We start from the raw sequence: 12,669 nt of genomic DNA, 5'->3' as shown, positions 1-12,669 counted from the left end.
GCACCACAGGAAGTGAGCGAACGTTCGTTCACCGCGCATGCTCAGACCATGGACGATCACTGAACGACCGTACACACGATAGATGGTCAACGATCGTCGTCCAATCCGATCCGCCGGTCCGGTCGTTCAGTTCCAACGACTATCCTCGTTCGTCGGCGTCGTTGGTTACTTTTTTTACGAACGATTTTTGGCCAATCGGTCGTTCGTCGTTCATTTCCAACGATAAAAATTGGAAGTGTGTACGCAGCTTAAGACTAGATGCCTCCGGAAAATGAATGTTGGGTAGATGAAGAGATTTAGACTGAACTAAAATTCTGCTTTTATTTTTGGGATCAGGCAGAGCTTTAGTGCAGAATGCCAGGATACCGGATACATACCGGCTTTCACTGCGGCTACTGGGACCGAATGAATTTATCCTGGCCCGGCCAATGCAGTTGATTGATGTGAGTCCAATTAAAAATCACAATCAGGCATGCAAGTTTATTCTTATGCAGATGGGACATTGTCTTCCATTTGAAATAATGAAACTACCTGGCCACAAATTTTTTTTTACTTTTGGCTTTAGTTCTGCTTCAAGAGTGTAAAGTTTTCCTGTTTTTTGGGCGTTCATTTGATGTCAGACAATAAACCTAATTAATTTACAGCATTCAAGCCTAAATGCCTCATGCAAAGTATTCCTGATGTGAAGCCAATGGAACATAGTGAATGAGTGCTGGTCTGAATGCTGTTTTAAAAATCCCTTACAGCTTCACAACACTTGGCATTCCTCGAGTGTCATGAACCTAGCTTGTCTAATCAGAAATAAGAAAAATAATCCATGATTTTTAAAAAAAAGATTAAACGAGAGAGACAAATGTCAGCCTGATGTTAGATTAAAATACTTACAATGATCTAGGTATATATGTGAAAAAGGCTAAACTGAGAGTAGTTGGTCACACTGCAGGTTATTGATCTCTTCACTGTCAACACCCGTCACATAGGGCACATAGAAGCCTACAGACCAGGAGGGTGCTATTTTAAGTCATTGCATCAGGATAACTTATTAAAGCTGTCTAACTTCCTAGTAAATCATGCTGTGTAAGCAAACTCCTCTAAGATATCATCAGTGAGAGAAACTCCTGTAGCTATCGGAAAGTTGAAGCTCACTGCAAGCTGCAGATGTACAGAGAGGCCACAAAATACACAAAGCAGCGTTTGCATATATCTAATGGTGTCACGCTAACACACTTGTTAAATATTTAGCAAAATCATATATGAAAAGTGAGGAAGCAGTAGAACCCATCAGGATTTTTTCTCCGCTGACTTGGGCATTGTTGAGGAGATTTACCCTCATATCCTGTCCTGCTGACAATGTTTTGTCAGAAATTAAATTAAAAAAGGCACCAATTACTTATTTATGATTGTAAACTTCAACTTGAGCTAATAAACAACCTTTTGTAAAAATAATTTTTTGGATTTGAATTCTTACTTAGCGAGTGTCAATCTGAGTCTTCATTTTTTTTTTTTTTTAATAGAAAACAGTTTTTTCCCACACATGATAAAGAGATGTAAAAAGCCAAGAACGTCACCTGATGGCTGGATAAAAGACTAAATAATATTTAGAGTGTGAGTATTCACTACAATATGCTAATTTACTTAAGGCAAACCTCAATGAAATGTATTTCTTTAAATGCTCTATGCCTTTCAAACAAGCTAAAAATAAACTATTAAGGTATCTGTGAACTTGTTAGACATCACAGTATCCATCAGATAAGAAAAAACAAAGCGCACCTTTACTCAGAATTTTCACTTTACATAAAATGATCGAGAACCCTTTTATGTAAGGTAAAAAATTCTTTTTTTCGCAACACCCTTTTTGGAAAAAAAAAAAAGGGGTGCAGCATTACTCCCTAATTCTCGGCCGCCTAGGAGGTCGAGAATGAATGGGAGTGCAAAGCCTCCCGGATACCTACGTCAGGCATCCCATGAAGCTCCTGGGCGCTCCTTCTATGCATGCCCGAGCATCTCAGGCATGCGCCAAAGGAGCCTTTTTGCATGTGCACGGAGATCGCCATATTTTTTTTTCATCCTACTTCACCCGATTTTTCGCCTGGGTCAGGTGACGTAGGATGAAGAACTAGGAAAAAAAGACGAAGATGGCGGTGCCCGAAGCGCCGGCTTCAGGACGACTCAGGACCAGATGCAGGACACCCCTGGAGAGATCGGTCTGCCCTGCAGGATTGAAGATAAGTGTGTTTTTGTTTTTTGGAGTATAGTTTCTCTTTAAGACCTCTATTTACAGGAAACCCACAGACCAATGCAACAAAGTCCTGCAACTACTGACTATGCTCTGATCTAGAAGACAGAAATACTCAAGTACTAGCAAAATCCATCAATAGAAAAAAAAATTTACAGCAACCAAATCATCATCACTACAGTATTAATGCCGCCTTGAAAAGCCAAGCAGAAAACCTCCTACAAAGAAAAGAACAAATATCTATGTACCCCTAGTAACCACATACAATCCAGCAAAGGATGAACATAGCTGTGACACATAATAACAAGTGATGAAACGCTCAGTAATCTTGCAACAATATAAATTAATCAGCAGGAAATGTCATTATGACTGTGGGGATATAAACAAGGGAACTAAACCTTGCAACAGTAAACACTATAATATAATAAAAAGTATCACTCACCCAAAAGGAAGGAGTACATAAGGAACATAATACCATTGACAAAACTGGGAAAAAAGAGGGAAGGATATACAAGATCATCACAAGGATTATACCACAGTCTAACAAAAGTCTGTAGTTAAATGAAATAGAACATCAGTATCAGAAGATCTGCACATATATTGACTAAAGAGTCCAGTAGCATGTATAAACATAAAACAGAACAAGGGCCGGGTCCAGGCGGCACTCAAACTCCAGTGTTTATCTATAATATGTCCAGCTACCCCACATAGCATTGAATTTATTTTGCCTACCCCGCAAACTAACCTGAGACCTTCCATCATCATAATGTCATTCATCCTATGAATCCATAGACCTACAGTTGGGGTGACCGTAAATTTTCAATAAAGTGGAATACAAGAGTTGGCAGCAATAATGAGGCGTCAAACAATGTATTTGTATTGTGGTGCAACAGGAAAAACCCAGGGTCCAATAGTTTAGTATGTGTTGTGGGTCTTTGAATAAGGGCTCTGACTTGTTCCCAAAGAGGGCCCAATAATTTGCAGGACCAGAAAATATGCAGCATACTACCCTTCGCCTGGTCACCCCAGCAAATAACAGCTCAAACATTGTTTTTTGTGTGAATGTTCCTTTACCCTGAAGGAAGGGATTTAAGGAAGTGTAGAATTTCTAGTGATCTCCAGAAATCTAGTTTGTCTCTGGAAGTGTCAGCCATCAACCTCTCCCTGGTTACCCACTAACCCTGATGAACAAAATGCTCCTCACCCCCAGCTCCCGCAACCTGCAATATTTCCTGTCCTCCAATCCTGGAGGGAAGATAGATTTCAAAGAATTGGTATCAGTGTTGAAGTCAAAGGTGACAATTTTAATGGAAACAAGGGTTTCTGACTCGCCGTGTGTACCTTAATCAATGGAACCAAGGATGCTACAAAGGTGAAAATTACCAAAAAATAGAATGAAGCTGCATAGACACACCATAAAACAGTCTCTCTTGACATTTTTACATGGGGGATCCCTTGAAATAACATTTTAGGTTATAGGGAACCCCTGCTACAATAACTATATCCACAGCTCACAGTATATCCCTATTTATTGTACAGCGCTGCGTAATATGTTGGCGCTATATAAATCCTGTTTAATAATAATAATAATAATTAGTGTGGCTATCAATGAAAAAACAAAAGTGATCTAGACCTGTGATACTGGGAATCCCAATTATCCCAAACCTCACAAAACACATGCAATGAGATCCTTCTCGCTTTCCAGAGATCATAGCAAAGTGGATGGGGTCCAAATCATCTTACCATTCAGAAAAACTAACTTTTTCTGCCAGGAAAAAACAATAAATCATGTTCCCCACTTTCCAGTCAAGGTTACATTTTTATTAAATGACAATCATAATACAACATTGTTATGCAATAAAACACACACTAATAACATTTTAGATTTTGATGTGAACATTTTTTTTTTAATTTTAGAAGGATGGATTTGTTAAAACCTCCATCAGGAATATTGCTTTCCATTTGTGTTCCATTCATGAGATTTTCCTTTACTTCCTGTCTTGTAAAGAGGAAATCTTTCCAAAGTGATGTAAACCCCATCTAAGGCCAAGTACACACAAGTAGATAGGAGTAATTTTGTGTATCCAATCAAAATTCCAATTTGTAATTAATTGGTTGGAAGTTCCAAAACACTGCATATACTTGTAAGAGATTTGGCCTTTTCAATAGTTTTTCCTCAGATAGAACTTATTGGAACGTTGATCAGTTTGATTGATCATTCAAATACAAACCCTGTAAAAATAAATAAACTTGTACTGCTGATTAAAAACCTTGCTGCGGATACATTTAGACAATCTCATTTATGTGTGGAAAATCTTGTATTCTAAAAGTTATTTAGAATGTAAAATACTTCTGCAGTGAAGCTCTATAATCAATGCTGAGGCAAAATCATTGAAAACATTAACTTTGCTGATCTTTGCTCCAATTCCCCACCTGTTATGTGGCCTGACTTGTGCTCGCATCATATATCAGCCAGTCAGAGAGGAAAGCTAATCTACACTATCTAGTGGCCAAGGATTAGGGCGAGATATAGAATGACATGCGGGAGGGTTAGAAAGGACTAAAGTGCTCAGAGCGGACATGTACAACACACAGAAATAAATAACACAAAGCATTCGGGGCGTTGGTAGCATTAATTTACAAATGTTTCAATGTGCTCTGATTTTTACTGAAGTAATGTTTTAAAATTATTAAGATTCTTTCATCAGACCTGTTTCTTTATTTCCCTAAACAAACACATTTAGTAGAGTTGTTGAATTGCAAGCGCTGAACATGAAAAGTGACTTTTCATGTGACATTGTTTATTGCCAAAACTCATTTTAACAAAACTAACACATTGTAATATGTTGTTTGAGAAGGTATTTAATCCGTGTTGTGAAAGCTCAGAGTTTGCACAAGTAAAAAATGATTTCCTAACATGAAGTGCCAGTTATAATAGTCATTTTGTAGTGGTGATAAATCACTGGGATTATTTTTTCTAGATTTCACAATGTTTGTCAGTACAGCTACAGATCACAGGTGAGCCAATGTCATGTGTTAAATAACACGAAAACCTGCTGAAGATTGCGGTTTCCTTGGGCAAACATCAGCTCTGTGTGTTGAAGTAATGCCGAACCAGGGGCATCATTCATGTTGGATTGGCACCCCAATATACCTGCACCCCACTGCTCAGAAATGAGTTGCTTTAACCCAGCCTGAAGGTTCGTTCCCAGCACAGTGTCCTTTGGTAATGCATGCACTGAAACTTTTTCTGGAAGTTTAGGAAATCTCTGGTCTGAGCTCTGAGTAAAGCTCTGGAACCTACTACAGAAAGTGGGGCTCATTATCATTTCCTAAACAATCAGCTGTGTTCTTCTGGACTGAGAAGAAGCAATGTCTGGATTGTGTTGTTATTTTAGTAAAGATTATGCAGGATTTTGTTTGGAACTTGCAGTACCCTATGTACTAGTTGCAATCCTAAATACCCCACACTTTCACAGAGCACTGCGGTGTCATTTCGTACATTTGCATACCTATGGCCTTTTTTCCCCCTTTTGAAAATTCTAGTTTCCTGGCTATCATCGTGTCTAAAGGCATTCTTTATTTCTGGGTATTCGTGCACCGGAAATGTATTCATATCATTTAATAAAAACTTCAGTTGGACAGTAATGCATAGGTTGTTGCCGTAGAGGATAAAGGAAGCCCAATGCATGTGCTGCGAGTTAAACTGCTTACAGGTGAATCTTCTTTTTAAATAAAATGCAGCACAATGTCTAATAAAAGTCCCTGAATAGCCGGCTTATGAAATCAGTGCGATCACAGAAAACTATTGAGAGTGGGAAGCAGCTAAAGACATGACACACGCATAATCAAAAATAAGTGTGCAAGTGGGAGGCTGGAAGGACAGAAATCGGTGAGTGCGGGACACAGGACATGATCGGAGGAGAGAGGATGTAATCAGAGTTTCAGCAGGACAATACAAGCCACTGAATATGACTGCTCTGTCACTTTGTATATCTATTACACGGCCTTGATGCTGCAGAATACAGTTTGCCTCTGACTCAACACTACAAGAGATTTTGTGTTTTTGGCCAGCGCTTACTGGGGTGTGCCATTATCCTCCCACTTCATGAAAAACATGCTGACCTTAATCCAACGCAGAACCTAAACTCACAAAAAGCAAAGCTTTCCAGCTCCAGTCTTCACAAATCAGCAATAAACCAGCGTAAGCAATGCAACACCGCAAACTGGAAAATGGATGAGCAGCTGCCCAACAAAAAGGAGATTCCTTTGGGCAACAATCTGCTGTTCTCTATTTCTGTGCATATCTCCCCTTATTTATTATCCACTTATTCTCCATCCACTGACCCAAACCCCCCAGCTCCTCTTCCCTCATTTACCTTCTGCTCATTCCTGATATACTCTGCTACACCTCCTACTCTCCTCCTGCTCCCACACCCAGACTCTTCATCTATACTCCTTGCTCATACACAAATAGCTTACACAGCATTACAAATACCTTATACTTAATACCCCCAGGTAACTATTCTACAATACTCTCCTCTCAGCTCCGTGTTGTGTTTACCATTATCACTGCGCCCTCTGCCGGCGGACACAATCATTACCAGCAGTGTTTCTGGAGGATAGGTGAGAAGTCTGCAGGTGCCTGCTGACCACGTGACCAATCCTGGGCTCTGCTGTGTGCAGGGGATCATCCACCAAAAAACTCTATTACCCACTTACAGGTCCCTATGTCTGTGCCAGTACAAGGTGCTGCTTACTTTTATTATTGTTCTACTAGAGCAGCAGTGGCAACCAATTGATATAAAAGGGGCTCCCCTATCATCAGCCAATGGTCACATAACTTTCACTAAAGGTATTGCTTTACAAAGTTGTATTACTGCAGATATAAGGTGATGATCAGAGACTATAGACATCCTGCAACAAACAGATTGTATTAGGTGAAAAATGTAATTGTAATTTGTATAGGGACCTACCTATCAGCTTCAGGTGGCTATCGAGGAAGGGAAGAGAGAAAATGGGGGGTGGGGTGGGCAGGAGGGGTAGAAAGAAAGAGAGAAATGGCAAAAAAGAAAAAGAGGCCCGCTGTTGTTCATGTCCGCCGATGCTTGTGTGTGCTACCTATTCTTTTAAAACATTCAAGATTGTTACTAAATCAAGTCAAAAAATATTTTCCTAAAGTACTTATTAGAGCTGGTTTTAGGTAAATTGGGGCCCTTGGTAAGAATCAAGTCAGGGTTCCCTTGGCTGTAATATTGCAGGTCTGAAACGGCCAGCTTCATAGAGAACAGAACATTCTTTTGTGCCATTTTACATTTTTATCTAACAATAAAACAGAGTTTTGCAGGAATTCATCAAATTGCAATTTTAATGATAAAAGAAAAATTAAAAAACATATTTGTTATTCTGTTATTTCTTTATTTTTTTTCCTGGTATTTATAGGTCACATCAATCTGTTTAGTCGGAGTGATTCCACAATGGACAAGGTTCTTTTTCCCTATAGTTCCTGTTGATTATTTACAATCACAATATAGTGTGGGGAAAGTGGTGCCTATTAGTCGAGGCTCCCCAAACGTTTTCACAAAAGGGCCATTTTACTGCCCAGCACACCCTTTACAAGAGTAAAAGCTTAAAAAAGCGATGGTCAGTGAATAGCAAATTTCTGCATCAGTGTGGGTAAAAAATACCCAGACCAATGGTCAGTGGAATAATAATTACCTGTGTCAGTCAACAAATATCTTGACATCTGTAGTTAGAGGGAGAAATAGATGAATGATCTAGAGAGCCCGTATGATTGGTGTAGATTACAAAGAATGCCACATCCTTTTTTTTTTTTAAATGATTTTGCGGCAGCACGGTGGCTCAGTGGTTAGCACTCTGGTCTTTGCAGCGCTATAGGTCCCAGGTTCTAATCTTGGCCGGAGCGCTATCTGCATGGAGTTTGTAGGTTTGCCCTGTGTTCCTCCCACATTCTAAAAAACATGCAGTTAGGTTAATTGGCTTCCCCAAAATTGACCTTATACTATATTAAAGACATATGACTATGGTAGGGACATTAGATTGTGAGCTCCTTTGAGGGACAGCTAGTGAAATGACTATGGACTTTGTACAGCGCTGCGTAATATGTCGACGCTATATAAATACTGTGCCGTAATAATAATATGCCCTTGAACCAAAACAAAAGGAACTAAAGGCATCCAGCACATACATTTTAATCAAATAACAATTAAAGATTTATTTTTTAAATTATCAACCCTATATTAAAAAACTTTCAACACAGAATATTTATCATATGAATGGTTTCAAGCTAAATGACAATAAAAATGTCCATTCAGTTTCATATGCAATAGTCTCATCTTGAAGCGTTTTGCGGGTATATTCTTCGCTTCTTCAGGAGACATTGAGATCTGTAACCATATACATAGCAACAGTAAGCACATTTTTACAAAAAACATTTTATATCTATACAATACCATTTGTACTCACATTCACAATTTTCAGGTGCCAGATAATACCAAAGTTGCACCACTCCTTCAATCAACAGAGCAAGGTAAGTGCCGGGAAGCAGGGTGGGTAGGTCTCCCCAGAAGGATCTCAAAAGGTTGAGTTAGGTAAAGTGAACCAATTCTAGTAAATATCCACCCTATAATATAATACAGGTAGTACCCGGGTTAAGGACATCCAACATACAGACACCTCCTAGATACAAATAGGGCTTCCCTGCTCACTCCTGTGCAGAATGGAGGCTTGACAGGGGGAGGGGGGCATGATTTGTAGAAGAAATCTTTTGCTAAACACAGCTGAGGTTGTGGGTGGTCTTAGGGGGGTGAGCTCTTTCTGTAACCTCTTGTAACTCTTTAATGATCAAGACAAATTCTGCAGTTATTTCCTTTCGCATATCAAAGCACAGCTTGCTCCAGAAATTAATGAATGTCTAGGCTCCATAAAGTTTTTTTTTTTTGCTTTGTTTGTGATTAACTCACAGTGAGGATATTTTACAGTAAATGTCACCATGCTGCCTAATAATAAGTTGAGACAAACATCTGTCCTATTAGCATTTATTAAAATATTGTACCTGTTCCGACTTACATACAAATTCAACTTAGGAACAAACCTACAACCCCTATCCTCTATTATGTACAATGGCACAAAAGACTGTTCTTAATAAAGTATTTAATTCTTCTCCTAAAATCAGTAGGGAGTAATAATTTTATATATTTTTATATATATATGCTGCGCCCCACATACAAACATGCACACAATCTGCACATTACACACAAACATACTGTATGTGATGTGGCTGTGTCTTTCCTGGCTGCCTCGTTATTCAGTTAAAGCAATAGAAATAACAATTATTAGTTTATTTATCAGTAGGGATCCCATTTCAGCTGATCAAAGCCACTTTTTCATAACTTGATGAGCTGTATGTATGTTTCTAGGCCCATGAGTAGGCAGTAAAATAGAAAATGAAGTTAAAAAAACTTATCTCTCCTAGGTTTAATATATTATTGAGTTACTTCCACTTAACAAAGAGTTAATGCCACTTAGACAAAGGTAAGTAAGTTCCCTGTATCATATCACTCTATCGCCTTTTGAATCCCTCTATCCTCTGCCCTGTTGTATCACCTTTTTCTGTTCTCCATGTATCCCTCCTTCTCCCTTCCTCTAGTTCCAATGTCTTCTTCCTATGTGCTGCTTCCATTGCCTTTGGTGCCCCACATTTTACACTCCATCTTCTGCTTCTTTCTTTTATATTAGCGCCCCGGAGGTTCGACCTCACAAGCCTTTTGCTGTTTTTTATTTTTCTCCTCTACTGCATCATATGATTATTTGAAGTGCCCATTTAAATGTTCCATTTTATTGTATTTGCTTTACTGATTTTTTCCTTTGATTTTTATCAAAATACAATATCTGCTTAGCACCTTTTTTGGGCCAGAATGCACATTATGTTATAGGACTAAACTATCTGTGAGAAATTTACAACAAGCAACCATTTTTTTTTATTTGTATATAGGATATACAGGTCCTTCTGGACATGTTATATTCTATGAATATTGCACAATGCCTGCTATCAAAACTGGTATTTTGTCATGTTTTTACACAGGAGGCAGGCAGGATAGGGACAATAGGATAAGGACAATTAGGCTGCCTACACATGGCAATTATAGATCTTTCCAACGACTAGCACTGCACGATGCATGAACAAGTGCTGTACATATAGAGTCATTCTGCTCTATGGAGAGGGGAGGAGGAGAATGACGGAGCGGCACCCTGCTGTGTGCTCCCCCCCTTCACTTCCATTAGGATCGTTAGTCGTCCATCATCAGTGGATCCACCAGGACCGCCGTTCAGACGATGAACGACGGGTGCTGTACAAACGCCAGATTCTCGCCCGATAAAGTTAAAGAACTTTACAGTTGATAGCTCTCTCAAAGTTTGCACTTATCACAGCCAGGGATCCTGACCTTCCATGATCTGTCCAAAATAAAAAATGTAATTGTTTTCTAGTGCCAGTTGATCTTGGGATATGTTTTATTAGCACGGTGTAAACTGTCACACTTACCTCTTACTAGCTAAAGCGCAGACACCTCCCTCCCGTGTATGTGGGCGGTTCTGACCCTGGGCGTACCTGCTTTTCCAAGTTTTATCAGTTTCGCCCATGCCGCCAGCCAATCAGGAAATAGCTTCATGAATTTAGGTATAAAACTATAACTTCCCCTAGCATCTATTTCCTTTTTGTTAGTAATATTATAGAATGAAACACTTGTGCAGAGCTGGATTACTGGTCCCCTGCGTATCTGATTTGCTGCCCAGGAAGAGAGCAGCAAGCAAGCAGTGTCCTTATGTTGCGCACACATACACAAGTACATCTACTTCTGCATCCTATCACCTTTTGCAAAACCTAAGAGGGCACTTACTTGCAAGTGTTTTCATATTTGTTGCATTCACAGTGATATTACTGCAAATTTACATGTGGTATGTTAAGCTTTAAAAAAAAATATGCAAAAGTTTCCAAGAATTGCAAAGCATTTCCTAGGGTAAAAAAACTAAATTAATGAACCAACAATAGAAGAATACAATTCATTCTATATTATTACTAACAAAGAAGAAATAGATGCTAAGGGAAGTTATAGTTTTATACCACTAGATGGAGACATCTGACTTTCTATAACTAATAAATTATAGCAGTTGACCATAATCATTGAATTTAATACATTATCACTATTATTTAGAATTGACCAATTAAACAGTGATACCCTTTGCAAAACATTGCAGCTGGAAACATTTTGATCTCATTGTCACTTATATTAGTGACCACATAACTAATAGTTTTTCTAGACACCTAGACAAAAAAATGGGAATATCCTCATTGCAGACCCATAGGTTTACGTATATTTTACTAGCATTAAGAGTAATTAGATTTATTTATTTCAGAGACCTGAGGGTATAATTACTAAATAAACACATTTTTGTATGTCTTATATATATATATATATATATATAATTATTGTGCTGTACTAAATAGCAAAGATTTTAAATCCCTGATATAGGCAATAAAAACATGTCAGGTATGGTGTAATATATGTGGTTTTGCAAATTATTTGTCTGAATATCACCGTTATGTTGTGCTTCTAATGTTGGTTTTGTATCCAACTTTTTTGCTGGTCACCACATTCATATCTATGGATATCGTCCATGAATTTTCTGCATTTTGTTCAGTGACATTTTTTTTTAATGTTTTCTCAGTTTCTCTTTTTCCTCTTACAGAAGAAAAGCTGGAGTTCTCAGCAACTGACTCTACCCACAAAGAAAACTTTTGTTCATAATGACTCCCATCTTGACAGGTGTATAGAGGCTTATTGTACGCCTTGCATTAAACAAAAGTCAAACAGATCCAAATACATAGAAACCATGAGATGAAATCACAGTTTTCTTAAACAGAAACACAGGTGAGTCTATAAATGGCACATTTTCCTTGCAATGTAGTCCAAAGTCACATGTCTGGCTTTTGCTAAAGCATTGCCTTACACAATATTTATGAAGTCAACTCTCTTTTAAAATTTATTTCAAGAGAAAAAAACATAATTGCATGTAAAGGTTTAAAAGAAAAGTAAATACAAAATATTCAACTTTTTAAAATATAAAATGTAATGTAAACCCAATCACCAAAATATAACATAAGCATATTAATGTAGTTTAAAAATATATATTCAACATTTTTAAATTTGCAGCCTTTTTAAAAATATTAACTGGTGATCCAGGTAGAAAACTCTTTCTCTGTCTACCGGTTGTACTTCTACATCACACAGGCATCTGATGGAGACTTCAAATGTTCAAGGGCTTATCCCTGTTCCAATGCACTCCGGGACCCCCTTTAACACATTAAAAAAATGTATATATAATTGATATATATATATATATATATATATATA

General features: G+C 38.1%; 1 protein-coding gene across 2 annotated transcripts in view; it reads left to right on the top strand.

Moving 5' to 3' along the window:
* Nucleotides 1–6,780: 6,780 nt before the first annotated feature.
* LOC140338585 (5-hydroxytryptamine receptor 3A-like) overlaps nt 6,781–12,669 on the top strand; it is a 25,291-nt gene continuing 19,402 nt past the window's right edge. For both annotated transcript variants that reach the window (XM_072422845.1, XM_072422844.1), the window contains exons 1-2: nt 6,781–6,862; nt 12,005–12,186. The gene's annotated coding sequence lies outside the window, so the exon portion shown is untranslated. The remainder of the gene's footprint in view (nt 6,863–12,004; nt 12,187–12,669) is intronic.

Source organism: Pyxicephalus adspersus, chromosome 9 (genome assembly GCF_032062135.1).
Source record: "Pyxicephalus adspersus chromosome 9, UCB_Pads_2.0, whole genome shotgun sequence".
Taxonomy (NCBI): Eukaryota; Metazoa; Chordata; class Amphibia; order Anura; family Pyxicephalidae; genus Pyxicephalus; species Pyxicephalus adspersus.
Note: the sequence above shows the minus strand (reverse complement) of the source record. Positions and strands in the feature narration are given on the sequence as shown.